General features: G+C 39.1%; 1 long non-coding RNA gene across 2 annotated transcripts in view; it reads left to right on the top strand.

Annotated features, from left to right (window-relative positions):
- LOC130265242 (uncharacterized) overlaps window positions 1-18,684 on the top strand; it is a 29,530-nt gene extending 10,846 nt beyond the window's left edge. Inside the window, exons 2-3 of one of the 2 annotated variants that reach the window (XR_008842573.1) lie at window positions 225-374; window positions 17,281-18,684. This is a non-coding gene — a long non-coding RNA (uncharacterized LOC130265242). Of the gene's footprint in view, window positions 1-224; window positions 375-8,908; window positions 9,416-17,280 lie in introns of those variants that run through there. The other variant, XR_008842574.1, reaches the window with a different exon arrangement.
- Window positions 18,685-19,435: the final 751 nt, after the last annotated feature.

Genomic DNA, 19,435 nt, shown 5'->3' with positions numbered 1-19,435 from the left:
GGTGGAGGAATGAACTAAGACAGATAACCAGAGCCCATTTCACTGATGCTTCCAGAGCTTATTAAATTACAATGAGAAGCATTGATAAAATAGTGGTGTCTTATTTGTCCTGTTTAAATACCTGGCATTTCCCCAAACTTCATCCTCTCTGTATAAGGTCTGAAATAAGTTTTAATGAGGTACATATATTCCTTTTAATTAACATTCATATTTTCTTTTTCTAGAAATGCAAGATTTCAGGCTTTGCAGCAAGAAAGAAGTTGTATGTTATTAGCATCCAAAATCATCAGGAGTGATGGTCTTCAACAATTCTACATTTGCTTTAAACATTCTGCTGACCGAGGTGAAGTAAAAGGTGTTTATGAAAGCAAAAGGTGATGTTTTTCACTCTATTTTCTTTACAAATAGTCTGTAAATGCATGAAACGGTGAATTAAGCTTGGTTCAGAGATTATAGTAGTTTTGATAGTAGCTCTTTAGGCAAGAGTGTGATAAGTAGGGTTGTGCACAAGTTTATTCTTAAATAGGTAGGATGAGAAAAAAAATGGTTTTAAAGTATGCTAGAAAATCCAAACCTCTCAAATAATGTCCCTTTCTCTTGTTTGCTAAGAAAACCCAAACCATAATTCTCAGACCTCAGAACATTTAAAGTTTTAGGCTTTCATGCAGCTCTGCACATAAGAAAATCAGGGCATACTCTACGACAAGTCTCCTCAGTGAAAGAATCTGTGAAATTATGGCAGAGGTGTTTCCAGCTAAAACGTGGGGGTGAGGGGCAGAAGAAAAAAACACATCCCTTCTTTAATTTCTCTTTTTTGTGAGACTGTGCTGAGGAGATGGATGTAATTCTTCTCACCAAAGAAGCAATGCTGTTCAGATGCCATTACTGAAGCCCCTTTCTTTCCTGTCCTTGAAGGTCTGTATCTTTATAGTTAAATACTGAAAAATGTGTACTATCAGTAGTGGTAATATCAAAAATTACCAAGCATTTGTTGCACAGGTGTCAAACATCCCCTGAATACTGAGCACTGTTAAAACTTTATATGGGATTTTTTTTTCAGTCTAAAGAAATATCTAGGTGTTGATATGAACAAGTCCTGTGGAGTGATAATACACTTTAGAACAGCTAGAAAGGATTTACTTAGGCCACCCATAAAGCGAAAAAGGGTAAAAGTAGCTTTTAGCTTGTCATTTAGCCTGAGGTCTAAAAATACTTTGTGACAAGGTTATGACACATGTCCTACAAGTAGAAGCTCACTACTCTACAGGGAAAGTACCTGGCTGCTATTAAAGCTGGATGGATTATTAACAACACAGGTGCCCCTGTAATTTCACAGCTGCCTGGAGGCTTCATCAGGTATCTCTTCATTTAAACATCAGCAAGTGCCTGGAGGCAAAACCATATGGGATGAAAAGGGCTCTCCCAGTAAAGTAATTCTTACTTGTAAATCCTACTAATTTATGACCCTGTGTTAATTCCTCAAGCTCTTTGAAGAACTATTACATAAATCTTTTTAACTGCATTATCATCTCTTGCACACAAATCATAATTTGTTCTAAGGACTTCAAAGGTCATCAGTTATCCTGACTGCAGCTCCAGCCTGACATGGCAATCCATTAAAAACAGAGAGACTTTTACCAACAAACTTTTTCACTTTAAATTGCCAGATGACTGAAACTGTTAAGAGGTCACTTTCAGACAAATAGTCATCGTATTTTTATCATCTTTAAAATCCTCTGTTAAAGGATTTTGCAGTCTCTTAAGACACCAGCCATCTTCCCCATGGCCTCTATTATTCAAGAATTATTCAACACCCTCATTATGATATGTAAATGTATATTTGACCTTGATGAGTTCCATCTTCAGTAGTATCTCAAACAAACTCTTAGAATGGAGCACACATCAAAGAATAAGCTCCTGCTTTGTAAATATATTCTGAAGAAAGACACCCTTTTCAATGTAGTTCAAGCAATATTTCTTTGCTGTTCAAAACAGATCTTCCTGCTTTGCATCTGTTTATACCCCTGGTTTGAATAAGCTCTCTGTATCAAAAGGGTAAAACGTCTGTAAAAATATTTTGCATGTTTACCATACAAAGTCCAAAACACACCTCCAGAGGAACTGGAAAAATGTAACAATAAAAAAAAAAAAGACCCAAAACCAACAACCACCACCAAACAAACAAACAAACAAAAAAACCCAAAAACAAAACCAACCAAAAAAAATAAAAATGAACCAACAAAACAAAAACCCCAAACAACAAAAAAACTCCCAACAAATTAAAAAGGCTTGAAAGCAAATTAAACAAAGAGGGATTTACCAAATGGAAAAGGCAGCTGTAATGGCTGAACTATTTTTATCAGTATTCTAACAAATAACACCGCCTGTGCTTTAAATATTTAATGTGAAATCCATGGATTTATATAGCTTACAAAATGCCAAAGGCTTATTATCTTTACAGATTGCATGACAGGAATATTCATATAATTTGATTCCACTTTTTAAGACAACAGGAATTCCTCCAGGTGCCAATGGTAGATAACTTGTGTGCTGCTTCAATAATCTACTAATTATAGAATCCCTCAGGTAGAACAATGTCATTAATCTGATTAAATTATTTATATTTCTGGAAAGCAAAATCTTATTAGATCCTTGGCATTTGACTGTGTATATTATGCAGCTGTTTTTGCAGTTTATGGTGTGGAGGAAAAAGATCTATATTTTGCTTAACCATCAATATAGCTGGAAAAGGACCAGAGTCTCTCATATCCTAACTTACATTGCCATTCATAAACTCCAGAGCATACCCTGCATTGCATAGGTTGTCCATTTAGAGCACTATAACACTTCTGAGAACAAAGGTTTGTTGTAGGCATTTATTAGGCACCCTGTCTTCTCAAGAGCAATATAAGAACAGACATGGATGGATTCTCATCCACCCACTACATGGTAAGCATGTTAACACTAGTGAAATTACCAGACACTCTAATATAAGATCAGAATCAACCAACTGCCAGAACTGAAGTGAGGGTTTTCATTTTCTACTAAATATAGCAGGACCAACAAAAGCAACATATGTTTGCAGAAAGCACAGTCTGATCTCACTTCAGTAGCTTTGATTTTAAAACAGGAAAGAGTGTAGGGCATTGAGAGCTGGTATTAACTTGTAACTTAGCACATATTAATGACACTGAAACTAGATTAATTTTAAATTAGGGAAAACAGAATTTTTTATTAGTTCTTGCAGCAGATATTTCCTGCAGCAAGCATCATCACGACACATGGGATAGATAATGTGTTTTTTTATAGAGAAGCAAAAAATTCCACAGTCACCTCTGTACACCATTGTGCAATATATCTAACTTCTATTCTGACACATGCCTCCATTTGCATTACAATTAGACAAGTGTAACCAACATAAATGTGTTCCCATAGCAAAGAAATAAAAACAACAGTAGATTTTTAGTAATTTAAATATTAATATGTTTAGAGATTTCTTAAGGATGTGATTTGGTGTTGCACCTGTTTCAGCCACTATATGAGACAACTTACATGTACAATAATTTACTGAATAATATAAAGCTGTCTCAGTAGGTCATTTTTCTGCTAACATTTATTTACAGTCAACATAAATTCACATCCATTTACAGCTACAGACAGGCTTAAATGTTAGCAGTATCCCTTCAAGAAAAAGATTGCTGTGCTGCTTTTATGAAAAATATCAACTCATGATAATTTATCTTCTTGCCCTTCTAAACTTCTAGAATATTTAAGTACAAAATAAACTGTATAGAAAAAGTTGAAAACACCAGTGTCCCATTTGGTGCCTGTTAAAATATATGATTTAACAGCTCCTTCTTGCTTTAAAAATATATGAACTTTTACATTTCAGACTTTGCCAAGAATTCCAGTTTTGATATTGGAAATAATTTATACTATATATACTGTATGTAGACAGCCACTCTAAATATTGTAAAGCATTATTATAAAACATTGCAAGTCCTAACATTACCAAATAAAGTAGAGAGTTTTATTCTTTTATATGAATTACCAAGGATTCCTGCCAGCACATTACTGTCTATCTATCAAATTTCTGAAAAGGGATTAGAAGGAGCAGCTTCACATATTCAGCTGACTCTTCTAGCAAAAAATAGTCTCAGTTTGTGAGTCATCTCTCTTTCTGGCAAAGATAACCCAAAAAAAAGTGCGATAACATATTTCACCTCTGTACTATGCAAATCTGGTCCTATAAAATGTAGGATGTTCATCACAGTGAAAGTGAGAAAGAAGAGTCCTCTTCACCCTTCTATAGCAACTCCTGCAATGTGTCATAGCAAAAAGTCCCCTTGCATAAAACATAATCTTTCTCTCAGTCCAAATTCTCTCCTAGCTGATGTGGCACAGTATAACTGAGATTAAATAACTATCAACCATTTGTACCATAAGAAAGTTCAGTGCTCTTTCTATCAACAGGTTTCTGATGTGCCTCTTTAGAACAGACTTTCCCAGGGGAAGGCGATTTGCATGGCACAGATCTGAGTGACAGCACGCTCCTGCTGATTATCACCATGTTGGTAGACTTCCTTAAAATCTCTTAAGTGACATAAATGCCTGTCCACTTGAGTGATTGCCAGAGGAAATTTACAAGCCATCCTGAAAAATGCTAAAGTGATGAGTCTTCCATCTGCCTTAAATCACAGAGGTACTAAGCATGTTCCCACAACCAGTTCACTGCTCAGTTGGACAACATGCAAAAAATGAGATACACAGATACAAGCACATTTATTTTGTGACCATCCTCACCACTCCTCAGGCCAAGTATGTCTGATTCATGTTTGCTAGATAGGGCGTGCATCTGCTAAATAGCCAAGTTTATAGAGAAGGGAAAAAGCATGCAGTATCTCACCATCACTATTTTCTCCTTCTCTACAGCTAGTGTGGTATCACAAGGCATTGTTTCACCATATATTATCTTTCTGCAAACTCTACTACTATATGGAGTAATAAAAATTCAAGTGGATGGATAAACAAGATTATTCAAGGCCTGTTAAAAGCTCTCTGCCAAAGGATCTGAGAGTCTGCTCTAGCAGATACTCTTTTTGTTTTCCTAGGTCCACTGGCCATCAAATCCCAAAACAATGACTTTTTTTCACCTCTAAGATGTTACATCACACATCTGAAGACAAATCTAGATTCAGAAGGCACTAAAACCAGCATTGGTTCCTATATCCGTTAGTGAGATTATAAGAAATGACTGAATCACCTGTAGGTAATGCTGCCACGATATTCATAGTCCTTTGTGCAAAAAGGTTTTTGGCTTAAGCTATCATGCCTTCTTATCTAATGTGAATAGCTCTCTTCCATTCTTTTGTAGGAAAGATAATGAACCTCCCCAGGAAGATAAGTACAAGAACCTTGTTATTTCAAAAAAATTCTAAGGCTCCATTTACGAAATTAAATTTGCTTTTGCCCTACACAAAGGACCATTTCTGCTTATCTTAAAAAAAAAAAAAAATAAAAAACAAAAGAAAAAAAAAAAAAAAAAAAAAAAAAAAACCTAGTAAGAGAAATTTTAAAATATTTAATTCATATGTAATATTCTCTTTTTTTCACTACAATTTAAATAGGTCTTAAGTTTTCCTGCATGTGCACTCCATTACTGAAAGTTAAACTGCTAAAAGCAGACCAACTGCTCTTCACACCTGAATGCAAATAGAAATACTAATAGAGTCCTCCTAGGGCACAAAAACCTGAGGGAATGCAAGACAGAATAGCATAAGACAGATAACTAGACAGACACTAACAGATAATCTATTGGGACCTGCAGAAACTTCTCTGGCTCCAGTACCCTGCAATGGCTTGCACAGCTGAGAGGTCTCCTGGGATGAGAGACAGGAAAGAGGGATCAGACAGAACAAGGCATCACAACACCTTGTCAAAACTGGATTTCAGGTGTTAACCTTTAGTGAAAGATCTTTGATCTTCTGGCTATCCAAGATGCTAGTTAAGTGGTGGTGACTAGAAAGGTGAGCAATCAAAAATATCTGCCAGGCCAGAAATATCCATTTGCAGTATTAAATGTCTACTCACAATGGATATCACAGCTGCATTGCTTGTAGGAGGATAAAGGTTACTATTTTGCTGTTTTTCTATATCATTATGTACTTGACTATGGTTTCATGGTTGCCATTATTTTTTGGCAGATTAAATAATTGTGTGTGTAAATGAAGGATAGTTGTGAATTTTTAAAATAACTGTATACTATGTACAAAATTCTTGTTCATCCTACTCATTAAAAATTACAACCTCAGGTACATAATCATTCACATTTTAGTCACTGAAAAAAACCCCACCTAAAATCTGTCAGAATTTAAATATACTCAGGCAGATCTGGTGCCTCCAGCAAACTGACACTTGATACTCTTTATAGAATTTAAGAACAAATATCAGTAAGTGTGAATGAATGTATTAGATGTCTGACTGTTCTTTTTGTCTCCTTAATTCTTAAGGCTTGTTTTACATCCAGTAAAAATATCAGCGTCTCTCCATCTACTTCATTCTCCTGATTATGAAACTGGTATGAAATTCAGTAAAACAACAAATACTGGTTGTCCTAACTAAAGAAAGCTGTCATCTCAGATACCTATGGCCCATTGCATAAGAATGCACCAGATTATAAATTCAATAACCGTTTACAATAAAAGATCAATGTATCACAGAACTGCAGAATCGTGTAATTCAGGGACAATGAATCACAATATAAATTGTAAGTACTTGTATATGGTGGCTAAGATGGAGACACTTAATTTAGTTCTAAAAACTCATCTCAAATATATATTTTTATTACTTGCTTTAGTCTTCAGACATTGTAGCTGAATGTAATACTTATTAGTTTTGGGAAAAGAGGGGCTAGTCAGCCACATCTACCAAAGGAAAAAGATAATTCTATAGCAGTAGGAATGTGGATTATGTATATTCTTACTACTTTTATTGTCTCTAGTTTCCATGGTTGTATGATCAACTATTTATAAATATTGTTTTTTTTCTCAGAATGCCCTCAGCAACATGTAAATATAATTTCAATGTTATAATTAATTCTTGGTGCTTCAGATGATTCAGCAATACTCCAAGCCCCCACCCTTCTCATGTTGCTCAGAAATATCCACCAGTACATATATAAAACAGAATTATCCAGTTTAGAATACCTTTAAGATTCTAATGTCCAACTGTTTCATCAGCACTATCAAGTGCACCAGTAAACCATGTCCCTAAGCACCACGTCTAAAAGTCTTTTAAACACCTCCAGAGGTGGTGACTCAGCCATCTAACTGGGCAGCTTGACTGTTCCATTGCTTGACAACCCTTTCTGTGAAGGAAATTTTCCTGATATCCATTTTAAAACTTCCCTGGGGCAACTTGGGTCCTTGTGTCTCATCTAGTTGCTTCCTACTTGAGATTAGAGACCAACCCCCACCTCACTGTACCCTTCTGTCAGGTAGTTTTAGAGAATGATGAGATCTCATGTCAGTCTCCTTTTCTCCAGACTAAACAATCCCAGCTCCCTCAGACACTCCTCATAGAACTTGTGTTCCAGACCCTTCACCAGCTCAGTTGTTCTGCTCTGAACACACTTCACCACCTCAATGTCTGCCTTGTCATGAGAGGCTCTACTCTGGACACAAGATTCAAGGTGTGGCCTCACCAGTGCTGAGTACAGAGTGACAATCCTTCCCACATCCTGCTAGCCACATAATACATAAATACAAACCAGGATGCCACTGACCTTTTTGGCCACTTGGGCACGTGCTGGATCATGTTCAACTGCTAACAACAAGCACCCCCAGGTCCTTTTCCCCTGGGCAGCTTCTCAGCCACTCTGCCCATGTCTGTAGGGCTGCCTGGGGCTGTTGTGACTCCAGTGCAGGACCACACACTCGCCTTGTTGAACATCATACTGTTGTTCTCAGCCTCAGTCCAGATCCCTCTGCAGGGCCTTCCAGCACTACAGCAGATCAACACTCCCACCCAGCCTGGTGCCACCTGCAAGCTGACTTAAGGGGCACTCATCCAGACTGTTGATAAAGATATTGAACAGAACTGGTCCCAACACTGGGCTCTCAGAAACAGCCCTGGTGTCTGGTCACCAACAAGATGTGCACTATTCACCAACCCTCTCTGGGCCAGGGGGTTTCTAACTCAGTGAAGATGCACTGGTCTGAGCCATGAGAAGCCAGTTTCTCCAGGACAGTGAGAAACTGAATTGATGACTTCACTGAAGTCCATGTAGACACATCTACATGAGCATGACTCAGTGGGTGCTGTCACCAGCTCTCTTAGTACCCTCAGGTGGACCTATTCTGGCCCTGTACATTTGGTGGGCAAGCAGGTTGCTGAGCATTTCCTCCTGGACTATGGAGCCTTCATTTTGCTCCCCATCCCTATCTTCCAGCTTGAGGGTCTGGGTACCCTAACTACTACTACTTGGAGTACCCTAACTACTACAGACTGAGGCAAAGAAAGCATTACAAGCCTTAGCCTTTTCCCCATCTCTAGTCACTGGCATGGTATTGGCATGGTATTTCTACATGGCATCCTGTAAGAGCTGCTCACCCTGTGCTACAAAGTCTACACCTCACCACACGAGTTATTTTCAAGTACTTCAGTTGAAGTGAAGAACCATAAACAAGGATAGCAAACAAAGCTCAGATAAGAAGTGAGGTTTAATTTTATGACATTACCATCCCCAAGGGGGAACTATCACCACTTAGAATAAATGTAATTAATTCTAATTCTAATCCTGCTCAGAATTTGCATATCAGGGACAGGCCCAAATCTTCTTTTAAAAAAATGTAACATGTCATATGTCTTTATGCCTAGTATTTTCACATTCATGTACATTATTTTTCAGGAGTATCTGCAATGTTTGGGATCATTTCTGAATGAAAGCAATATGTAAGGTCGAGTTCAGAAATTTCCAAATTAATTTTCTGCACCATAAACCACCAAAACATCTAAAAGTTTTCTTGCTACTTATTAAAACTGATGGCTATTTCTGAATGCTACTCAATATCCACCCAAAGAAATGGAGAATGGAGCTTCCAGCCTTAAGATACCCAGAATTCTCACTCATTGTACTGACCAAAACCTTCCTTCCTGGAATGGAAAAACATGACCCCCATTGCTCTGAGCTACTATAACTCTGAAATTAAGGACTTTTCAGACAAACATACGGTAAAAGGAGTGCCAGTTCTTTCCAGTGCATGTATGTATAAGCAAATGAACAACGCCAGTGCCAGCCCCAGCAATCCAGAGCACATTCCCATTCAGTCTCTTCCCGCTCTCCTATCCCCAACAATCCAGAGCACATTCCCATTCAGTCTCTTCCCGCTCTCCTATCCCATCAATCCAGAGCACATTCCCATTCAGTCTGTTCCCGCTCTCCTTTCCCCATCAATCCAGAGCACATTCCCATTCAGTCTCTTCCCGCTCTCCTATCCCATCAATCCAGAGCACATTCCCATTCAGTCTGTTCCCGCTCTCCTTTCCCCATCAATCCAGAGCACATTCCCATTCAGTCTCTTCCCGCTCTCCTATCCCCATCAATCCAGAGCACATTCCCATTCAGTCTCTTCCCGCTCTCCTATCCCCATCAATCCAGAGCACATTCCCATTCAGTCTCTTCCCGCTCTCCTATCCCCAGCAATCCAGAGCACATTCCCATTCAGTCTCTTCCCGCTCTCCTATCCCCATCAATCCAGAGCACATTCCCATTCAGTCTCTTCCCGCTCTCCAGCCCCATCAATCCAGAGCACATTCCCTTTCAGTCTCTTCCCGCTCTCCCGTCCCTCTCCCCTGGTGCGGTCCCGCCCGCAGCCGGCAGGGGGCGCTGGTGGCTCCGGGGCGCTGCGGTGCTTCCCGCGCCGGCAGGGGGCGCTGTGGCGCGGGGCCGCTCGCGCTCCCTCACGCGGTGATGGCGGCTCAGGAGAGGGGACGTGGCTTCCCTTGTGAAACTCACAGGGTATAGCTGGTGCCGATTCGGGTGGCGGGCTGAGCTGCAGCAGGAACCTTGGAGCACTGAGCTAGATCAGCAGAGGTGAACAGACCTGAAGTGAGCAAATCAAAGTGTAGCAATAACGCCGGCACAGCAGCAGGAACGGCGGCCAGGAGGACCCTTGGAGGGAGTCAAACAAAAATGTAGCTAACACCTTGGGTGCGGCGGCAGAAAAACACCATGGGCCCAGACACGGCGGGAAGGTCGAGCTAAGTGCAGCAGAAGATCCCAAAGCAGTGGCAGGAGAAAGCAGGGACAGGCAGGTCCAGTTGGGCAGCAATGGACCTTAGTGTCACTCGCTGGCAACTGGCGGCAATGGTGAGGGCAGCAGGGTTCAATGGAAAGGGAGATTTTGGCAGCCGGTAGAAACGGCAAAAAGAAATAAACAGACCTTGTGAGCAAACCACAGCTCAGCCTCGTCAAGGGAAGGACACATTCCCCACACCCTATGTGGCCGCTCTCCCTGCTGACAGCAGAGCAGGAACGGCTGAGCCCAGCCCCTGACCCTGCCGAGTCCCGGGGTTAGACACTCATGGCATCGCTGCACTTCCCAGGAGAAACCCCCCCAGCCAGAGAGCTCACTCCCAGCTAAGAGACTGCCGCAACCATACCCCTTCCCGCCTCCTCCCCAGGATCACCTCTCTGGAATTTGAAGATGCCCAGCCATGTTTTTTGTCTCTAAATACCGTCCGTTCATCATCTCCAGGGCAACAAATGGAAAGAAAAATTCCCTGAGAGAAAGAAAAAGAAAGAGAAAACTGAACCCGCAACATTAAGATACTTACTTTTCCTTTCAAATGAAAGTTTGGAATTTCTACTTCTTGTTTCAGAAAGCTGGAATTTTGGCTTTGGAACCAGCTTTACCATCTTATCTCTGAAGTAGGCAAATCATTATCATAAAAAAAGGAAGAGTATTTTCTGTGCAATTCACTTTCCTATATTCTCTCATGGGTTCATTTGGTGTTTTCAACGTAAGAATTTGAACGTAGTGGTCAGACCACACCCTTGCCATATTCTTTACTTCCTCCTAAAGGCTGCCTGAATGGTGAAGGCGGCTGAGACATGAATAGGCACCTGATAGATACAAGGGGGAGCTGGGACCTGTTGACCTGTCACTGTGAGTGCAGATGCAGAGGCAAGTTTTGCCCAGGCAAGGCCAGCAGCAGAACTAGCACCATGGGCAGGACTGGGTCTGCCAGCAGCACCATCCACAACAGGGGGGACCTGCAGATGATTTGCGCAGCTCAGCTCTTAGAGGAAGAAAATATCTAGTTCATCTTGCTCTACTACTGATTCTCCCTAGGGAACAGAGGGCACCCTTCCTCAAGGCCTTCCACAGCTGCCCACAAAAATCTGATGCAATCAGTAACTAACCTTGAGAAGGGGCCTTTTTGGCAGCAGTCACCTCATGCCTAGGGTCACCTTGCTGTAAGGCAGAGACAGTCAGTTACATATTCTGGTCCCAGTTTATTTTCTGCAAAAGAAAAACATTATGCTGCTCCACTGGTGCTGTCCCTTGTACATCAAAGAGGGGACAAGACAGCTGCCAACGAGTGCTAAGCTGATTTACACCCAGTGGTGGACATGAGTGGGGAGATGAGAAGATTCAGGGCTAACTAGATTCAGTCATAAGATAATTTTGGTGTTTATGATTATATGTCTGTGATGGGCATTACTCAGAGGTACAAGTCGTGCCAAAAGGAGAGAGATCAAGATTACTGCAAAGCCCAAACAATAAAAATAAATCCATGTTTGAGGAAGGAGATGCACTTTTCATCCTTGCCTAGACATGACTCATCAGTACTCTTCTCTCCATGCAGCCTGAGGAGCTGCCCAGAGCTTCCCTCCCTCTCCTTCACTTACAAACCACGTTGGTCATGGATTTACAGCTGTATCCCTTTCCCTGCACGCAGACAGGCATATTGTGCATAGAAGTTCAAGGACTACTGCTAAATAACTTTTTGTCAGCAAATAGGGAGGCAATCGGATTAGCTTTCACTGCCTGACCTTACAGCCTCACTACCCACCACTTAGAAACATTGCTTCATTTTCATCATAACATTGATGCAACAAGGAATTATTATAACCGTTTTATAGAGACACAGAGTGATTAAGCTGTTTGCTCACAGTCAGCAGCAGATTCCACAGCCAAAGTCATAAAAGTTAAAATCCCACAACTTGAAAATACAGAGTCATCCATCATCTATCTCCTTGATTATCCCAATGCTACATGATGGAGTTTCACATACAGTCATGTTCCATTGCTTTCTAAACTCAATGACCATTTCCAAAATTTGCAAATAATAATATAAGAGAAGGGAAACATTATAGAACAGGTTTATCTTTAAGCTTAAGAGCAACATGTGGATTAATTGCACAATAATGCCTCAGGGGCATTGTACATATTAAAGCAGTAAGGAAAACAGCCAAGTACAAAGGAAAAATACTTCAAAAATACAGCTATGGTCAAAAGAACGACAAATACATTTATTTAGAAATTTCTAGTGGAAATCTTCCTGAGAGATTTTGGTCACCCTGCCTAGGGGGAGGCTTCCTGCTCCACTAGCTTTTAAAAGCAAGTGTATTACCATTGCTTCAAATTCCCCCACCTCTCACTCCTGCCCTTAACAGTATGTGTAGTTCTATAAGACATTTCCCAGATCAGAAGAGCAAGATGCCAACTCACTGTATAACTTCCCTCTTAAAAGAGCTAATTTAAGCACTAAGACATTTAGTTTCCAAATAGAATCCTAACCCTGAAGAAGGTATTTCCTAAAGAGAAAGACATAAAAATGAAGGCAGAAAGTTACTTTTCGAGGTATACATGACCCAACTGGAAGACTTCCAGTGTTTTATCACATCCAAGGAAAAACACTTCCTCCCATTCACTTTACAACCAGAAACCAGGTGAAATGAGAAGGAGCTACCCATGAGCTATACAATTTCAAAGTATAAGGTAATCAGAAGAGTAACAATACTCTTTTTCTGTCTTATACTGCATACGGATTTTTATAATCCAAATATTTTTCCTTTTTTTTTAAGGGGCTAAACTTCTGTTTTGTTTCAATGTTTGGAATATTATTAAAAGCTTGCACCGTTTTTAATTGTTGCATTACTACATGCTAGAAGAATACAGTCTTTAGACCATTTATAGATTCCTTCTGCCTCTCTACTCTACTCTGATGATATCCCACGTGAAGTGCTGCATCCAGCTCTGGAATCCCTAGCAAAGGAATGATAGGGATCTGTTGGAATGAGTCCAGAGGAGGCCACCAAGATGATTAGAGGGACAGAGCACCTTGCCTGTGAGGAGAGGCTGAGACAACTGGGATTGTTCAGCCTGGAGAAAAGAAGACTTTAGTTTGCTTAATTGTGGCCTTCCAGTGCCAAGGAAGCTGGACAGGGGCTTTTTGCAAGAGCTTATAATGGACAGGACAGGAAGGAATGGCATCACACTAAAAGCAAGTGGGTTTAAATCAGATATTAGGAAGAAATTCTTTGCTTTAAGGGTGGTGAGGCACTGGAACAGGTTGCCCAAAGATGCTGTGGATGTCTCATCCCTGGAAATGTTTAAGGCCAGGCTGGATGGAGCTTTGAACAATCTGGTCTAGAGGAAGATGTCTGTGCCCATGTGTCTGTACAGGGGAGTTGGAACTGGATAATCTTTAAAGCCTCTTCCAACCTAAGATATTCTATGATTCTATGATAAAAATAATCAAAATATACTGGTAGATCTGTCATTTTTGCATACTTATTATTGCGCTTGGTTTATATAATAAGGAGGTATTTCATTTAAACTTTGGGTTACAGTGAATAGTATCACTGTTAGGTAAACTTTAATGCGGAGAGTTTAGCCTGGCTAATTTCTAGTGATTCATGAAGATAAGCTCATTATAACTCTAGTAAGTAAATCATATCTCACACAGAGGAAGATGTAGCTGCAGTGTCAGAGAAAATAGCTCTAAGTATACAAAATAACTGCATCACACACTTCAGAGGAAAAATAACAGCAAAGGAAAAATATTTTTCTCTATTAAAAAACCCCACCATTTTTAGCATATTTTCAGGAGTTAAGAGCTAGAGAGAAAAAAAAAAAAAAAAAAAAAAAAAAAAAAAAAAAAAAAAAAAAAAAAAAAGAGGAGGAAAAGATAGTTAGAAAAGAGAGAAAGATAAAAAATCTATTTCAAGGCTAAGTGAATTTTTTTGCAAATAGGATAGAGGTGCATTATTTTTCTCTCTGCTTCTTTTTAGTTATTCTCTATGTAGACAACTTTTAACTTTTTGTGATCTGGAACCCAGAAATCTTTTTCTATGTCTTAATATCTACAGAGAACAACAGTTTCTGGAAAAATACTTCACAATAGAATAACCAATAAAGAACAATGGAAAAGATACCATAATCACTGTCCTTTTAGCAAAGCTTCTTGAACTGTTCTTGCTGGGAGATGAAAGATATCAGTGTATGAGATTTATTATAGGAAAGGAATCCCTCTTTTGCACAGTTGCACGGTTCCAAACAAGCCCCACATTATAACATACGCATCCCTATTATAGGTTTCCTTCTTTTGCTGTGTGAAAGATCTTTCCCAGCAGTTATGCACAAACCAAATCCAACATAGTATAGCTGAGACCCTGTTTTGTGATTTGCAGACTGCTCACACACCTCTTGTCTTTCTCTTCTTTTCTCACCATCCCATGCTTGTTCTGCAGCTGCACAGTATTACTGGTACCCCAAGCACCTTTTACTGTCTGTCATGCAAGGGTCTTTCACCTTCTTGGAGTCACTAGTACTAGCAAGGTACTTGTTTGTTCAGTGGTTTCTCAGGGTGTGGTTGACATCTTGCACTTTCTTCTAATTTGAAGGCTAATCAGGCTTTTAACATCTTCCATATACAAATCCCATAGGCAAAAGTCATTTGAAGATGATGCAGTTTCACTTTTTCTGTCTCTCTCATTTTTAAATGAAAATTTCCAAATCCCTGCGATTGTTATTTCTCTCACTGGGCACTGATGGGGCCACCTTTCAGCACGTGTGTATAGAACTTTCCATTCCAATCAAAAAAGGACATAATTCTGATAACATGCCATCTGAAGAAGTTTTCTCTTCCTCACCCAGATTGGCTGCTTCTTCACATTAGGATCTCTTGTGTCCATGACACAGACTCATCAGGAAAATCTCATGAAAAGGGATGCTCACAAATGAAGTTGTGCTAATGCATAGGTCTAGGCCTTAGGTTATTAGCTTATTTCTTTTCCCATGGAGAGATCAACCTATTCTTACCTACAATTTCCTTCACTTTGTCTGGAGAATAAGAAGTGTTTGCAGATTTCAAACATATGCATAGCATTCCTGCCCTAACCCCTTTTAAAACAAGCATTCCTCACTTAATCTTGAATCTTTTTTGTAATGTTTTCATTTTTCAGGTAAAAGCATCCTGAGATGCTCAGATAAAAGCAGACTGAGATGTTGTAACCATAGACCTCAGATGTCCTTGGGAAATTCAAAGTGCTTTAGCTAAATTGTTCTCAGTTTCAGTATTGTGGGTGTTTGGAATTAGCACTTGTCACATTTATCTTATGTTAGAGTGGTTACAAATACATCACTGAAACCACAACATTTTAACAAGTTGCCACTACAGATTAGTGCTACCTAGCTTTTACATGGCACTTTCGATGTGGATCTCAAGCACAATACAGAAAATGGTAAGCAACATGTCATTAAGCAGACAAATAAGTGTGAGAGAGTGTGGTTAAAAAGTCTGCAAAAGGCTGCTCAGGAAAGCCATTCCTGACAACTTAAACGGGGCTCAGTAACATCCTAAGCCAGAATCGTCTCTCCCTGCCTGCCAGCACAGAAACAACTTGGAGACATGGGGACAAAGAAAAGGGTTTCCATGACATGCTATGGATCTTGAACCTTGATGCTGCAAAAGATTGAGGGCAAGGCACAAGGCACCTTGCAAGATTTCATTTCCATGGGCTGGCCTTCTCCTAAAATGTATTCTCAGTTGCTTTTTCAACAGGAGTGCTTTCTCTGTTCTAGCACACTCCAGTGCCATATTTTGAGACTCCATTCAAAGCAGATTCTACTGCTGAAACCACTTGAAACTTTCCCAATTTATACTTGAAAAGCAAAGAAAGACTCTAATCAAAACATGCTTCCATATGAAAATGTCAGTAACCATCTAAAACTGCAATGTATTTCTTTAGCAGATGATTAAAAACAAGTTGGCTCTTAGCCAGCTGCTGTACTGTACTGTACCTTCCTTCAGTAAAGACCACTGAAGCTTTTTTTACTAATCCCACAGTCTCTAACATTGATAGAAAGCAGGTTAAGCAGCAGACAGAAAAAGAAAAAAACATGTTCAAACATCCTTTTGATAGAATAAAACAAAGGTAGTTTATGCTAGTTTAGAAACCAAGTGGCAAAAGCAGCAAATTCCTAGGTTTTAAAAGAAAAAGTTTTTAAAAACTCTTATTTTAGAACATCCATGGGAGAAGTCTTTGGCTTGAATAAGCAAAATTCCAACTCCATCGTTCAAGAAAGAGAAATCTGAAGCAGAGCTAGATATCCAAACCTGAATTACTTGGTTACTTGCAGAAGGAAGCAAATGCATAACATGCATAAGCATCTCTGAATCTCTGGATGTCTGACAATTTTTAGGACTACTCAGAAGGCTTCTGAGAGAGGACAGCAGCACTAACAATTTACACCTGTGTGTGCCTTGGCTTCAGTCTGAGAGACAACCAATCATTTGCCAATGCTAGTGAAGGGATCAGTGTGATACACCAAAAGTTTTCTGTTGTTTATCCTCTCTAAATCTTTTTCAACACTTTGAAGAGCAGATTCATACTACTTCAGCTATATGATATGGTTTAAAGGTAATGAGAATGAGAATAAATTTCAATTTGCATACTGTGAGTACAGGACTCAGAAGGAAAAACACTTTGTGACTTACTTTTGAATTGTTGGACTTGCAAAGCTTCAAAAGAGAACTTACATTTTCCATTTTAAATTACTCAAAGTATTATCAAGAAAGGGGCAAGTTGGAGGTAAACTTCCAAGGGACAAAAAAAAAGTTTCAAAAATACGTTTCGTAATCATATTACGTGGGGCTTCTAGTCTGATGATTTCATGTCCATATTCTTCTTGTAGATAAATCTGCCCATTTAGCCCATATTCTCTTGTGTTGCACTATTTTTATTTAAAGTGTTTGTATTCCCTGCAGCATCTCCACAATGAAACCCAGTCTGGAATTTTGAGTTCCAGGAAAAAGAGGAACCTGAGGACACAGAAGACTGCAGCATCTGAGAACAGAAGGAATTATATTTTCAGCAACAAAAATAAGATTTTCTTTGGAAAAGATGACATAATTCTTAAAAATAAATCAGATTTTCAATTAACCTTAGTTACAAACAGCAACCTCCTTTTTACTGGTAGTGAGGCAGCAGAGAGTCTAACTGAATTTCTGTAATTAATCATTACAACAACAAATAAATTATCTAGTTAGGGATGTAGAAATAATACACACTTCTAAAGGAACTACTTTTCAAATGATTAATATATTAATTGTACTACAGTTTTCAGTTTGCTGGCCTGACAAATAATGCATGCTGAGAGAAAATTGTGAATTTTAATGTCCAGTTCTGTCACAGCCTTGATATTTAGTGTATATACACGCAAAAGTATGGATGAAGTGGAATCATTCACTAAATAACACTTATATTCATAGACAGGGTATTCAATGTATTATATTAAGCAGTAGCTGTAAAAAAGTAATAAAGACAACTCTTGATATTTCTATCTATGCATTGGTAAGTTTATGCATTTGTTCCTGGGTGAAGGGCTTTTTGTTTTGATTTAATAATGTAATTTCGTTTTTTCAAAATGAAGAAACTGGCAATAATACCATAGTTTTTGGTTAAGAAAGGAACTCTGTGTTGTTTAGAGGAAGAGCTGAACATAAACAAAAGATAAAAGCAAGAATGTGGTATTCTAAACCTTTAATGGTACATAAGAGGGTACTCAAACCATCCCCCTCAACTTTATTTTTTTTTAAAAGGGAATGGAAAAAACAACAAAAGTATTCACTAGAACAGTATAGGATTATTTATTTCAGCAAACACGGGCATTCACAGCCATCTTATTCCCTGAGCCGGTATTTGGAAAACACTGTATTCTAGAAGCAGTTTCTAAAGCTGCCTACATCTTAGCAAGACAGAAGAGCGTAGGGAAATTTCAGTCATTATTATGACCTATATAAAAGAAATACAGTAAGTAAAATTACTAAAATGATACTCCAGGGATTACTGTACTGAATAGATGTTAGATTTTTTTTTTTTCTTAGAGGATAATGGTTAAGAAAAAGTAGTTTCAAGCTCACAGGGTACCATTCATGCTATTCACTCAGTTACAAGCTTCATTTTCGTTTCTGTGCCCTAAATCTTGTTCTACAGATATGCTCAATTTTTCATTCCTAGCTTTTTCTTCATAATGTCAATGCTGCTTTCCTCCTCGGTTTTCTTTACTTATCAGGTTCTTCAGATCTTATTAGAGATGATCGGAAAGAAATTATTTTTCTGTTGAACTGAAAGTTGGAAATGTTATTCCATAGAGAAATTATAAATTTACTCTTCACCACAAAATTTAAAAAAACAAATTAAAACATAATTAAAACATAATTATGTGCACTTTGTTTGCAAAAAATAGCTTTTACCCTGTGCTTGCTTATAAAAAAACATTCCGTGCATGCTTTCCATTGAAGTCTAGCATTTCAAACAACAATTCAATCATTTCCTACCAATCCTAAAAATTCTCAGTGCACAACAGACTAAAAAGTTTCAGTGCCCAAGAGACTAAAAAGTTTCAATGCACAAGAGACTAAAAAAAGAGAATAACACAGATCCCACCAAAACCCCACGTGAATGAAAACTTGCCTTCATGAGAACATAACCGTCTAAAAGAGCGAAGTGGCCAACATCACTCTTCTTCCGTTTCTCCCCACTGCCTGCATAAAGAAACCTAGTCCTCTGCCTTTCCTTTTCTTTCTTCTGTGTCTTTCTTCTTTGGCTGTCTTCCCATTGTCTGTCCTTTCCAAAGCCATTCAGTTCTAGCTCAAACCTTTTGAACCAAAGCTTGGGGGACACTGCAGGGACTCACAACATAGATAGGATAAAGCAAGCCTGTTTCATGTTCAAAATTATTTTCAAAGCTATAACTTTTAGATGGAAATGAGGATGGGTAGCAACCATAGAGGTAACCCTTTATTCACATTTTCTCCATTTTTAAGCCCATACCCAACCCTGTGAAGGGATGCATATGGGTAAGGAAGCTTTGTGCCGCATGCCTATGCTCTCTGGGTAGGCAGTGGCTTAAAGCCAATG

The sequence above is a fragment of the Oenanthe melanoleuca genome, chromosome Z (genome assembly GCF_029582105.1).
Source record: "Oenanthe melanoleuca isolate GR-GAL-2019-014 chromosome Z, OMel1.0, whole genome shotgun sequence".
NCBI lineage: Eukaryota > Metazoa > Chordata > Aves > Passeriformes > Muscicapidae > Oenanthe > Oenanthe melanoleuca.
This window is presented reverse-complemented; position numbering and strand designations above follow the sequence as displayed.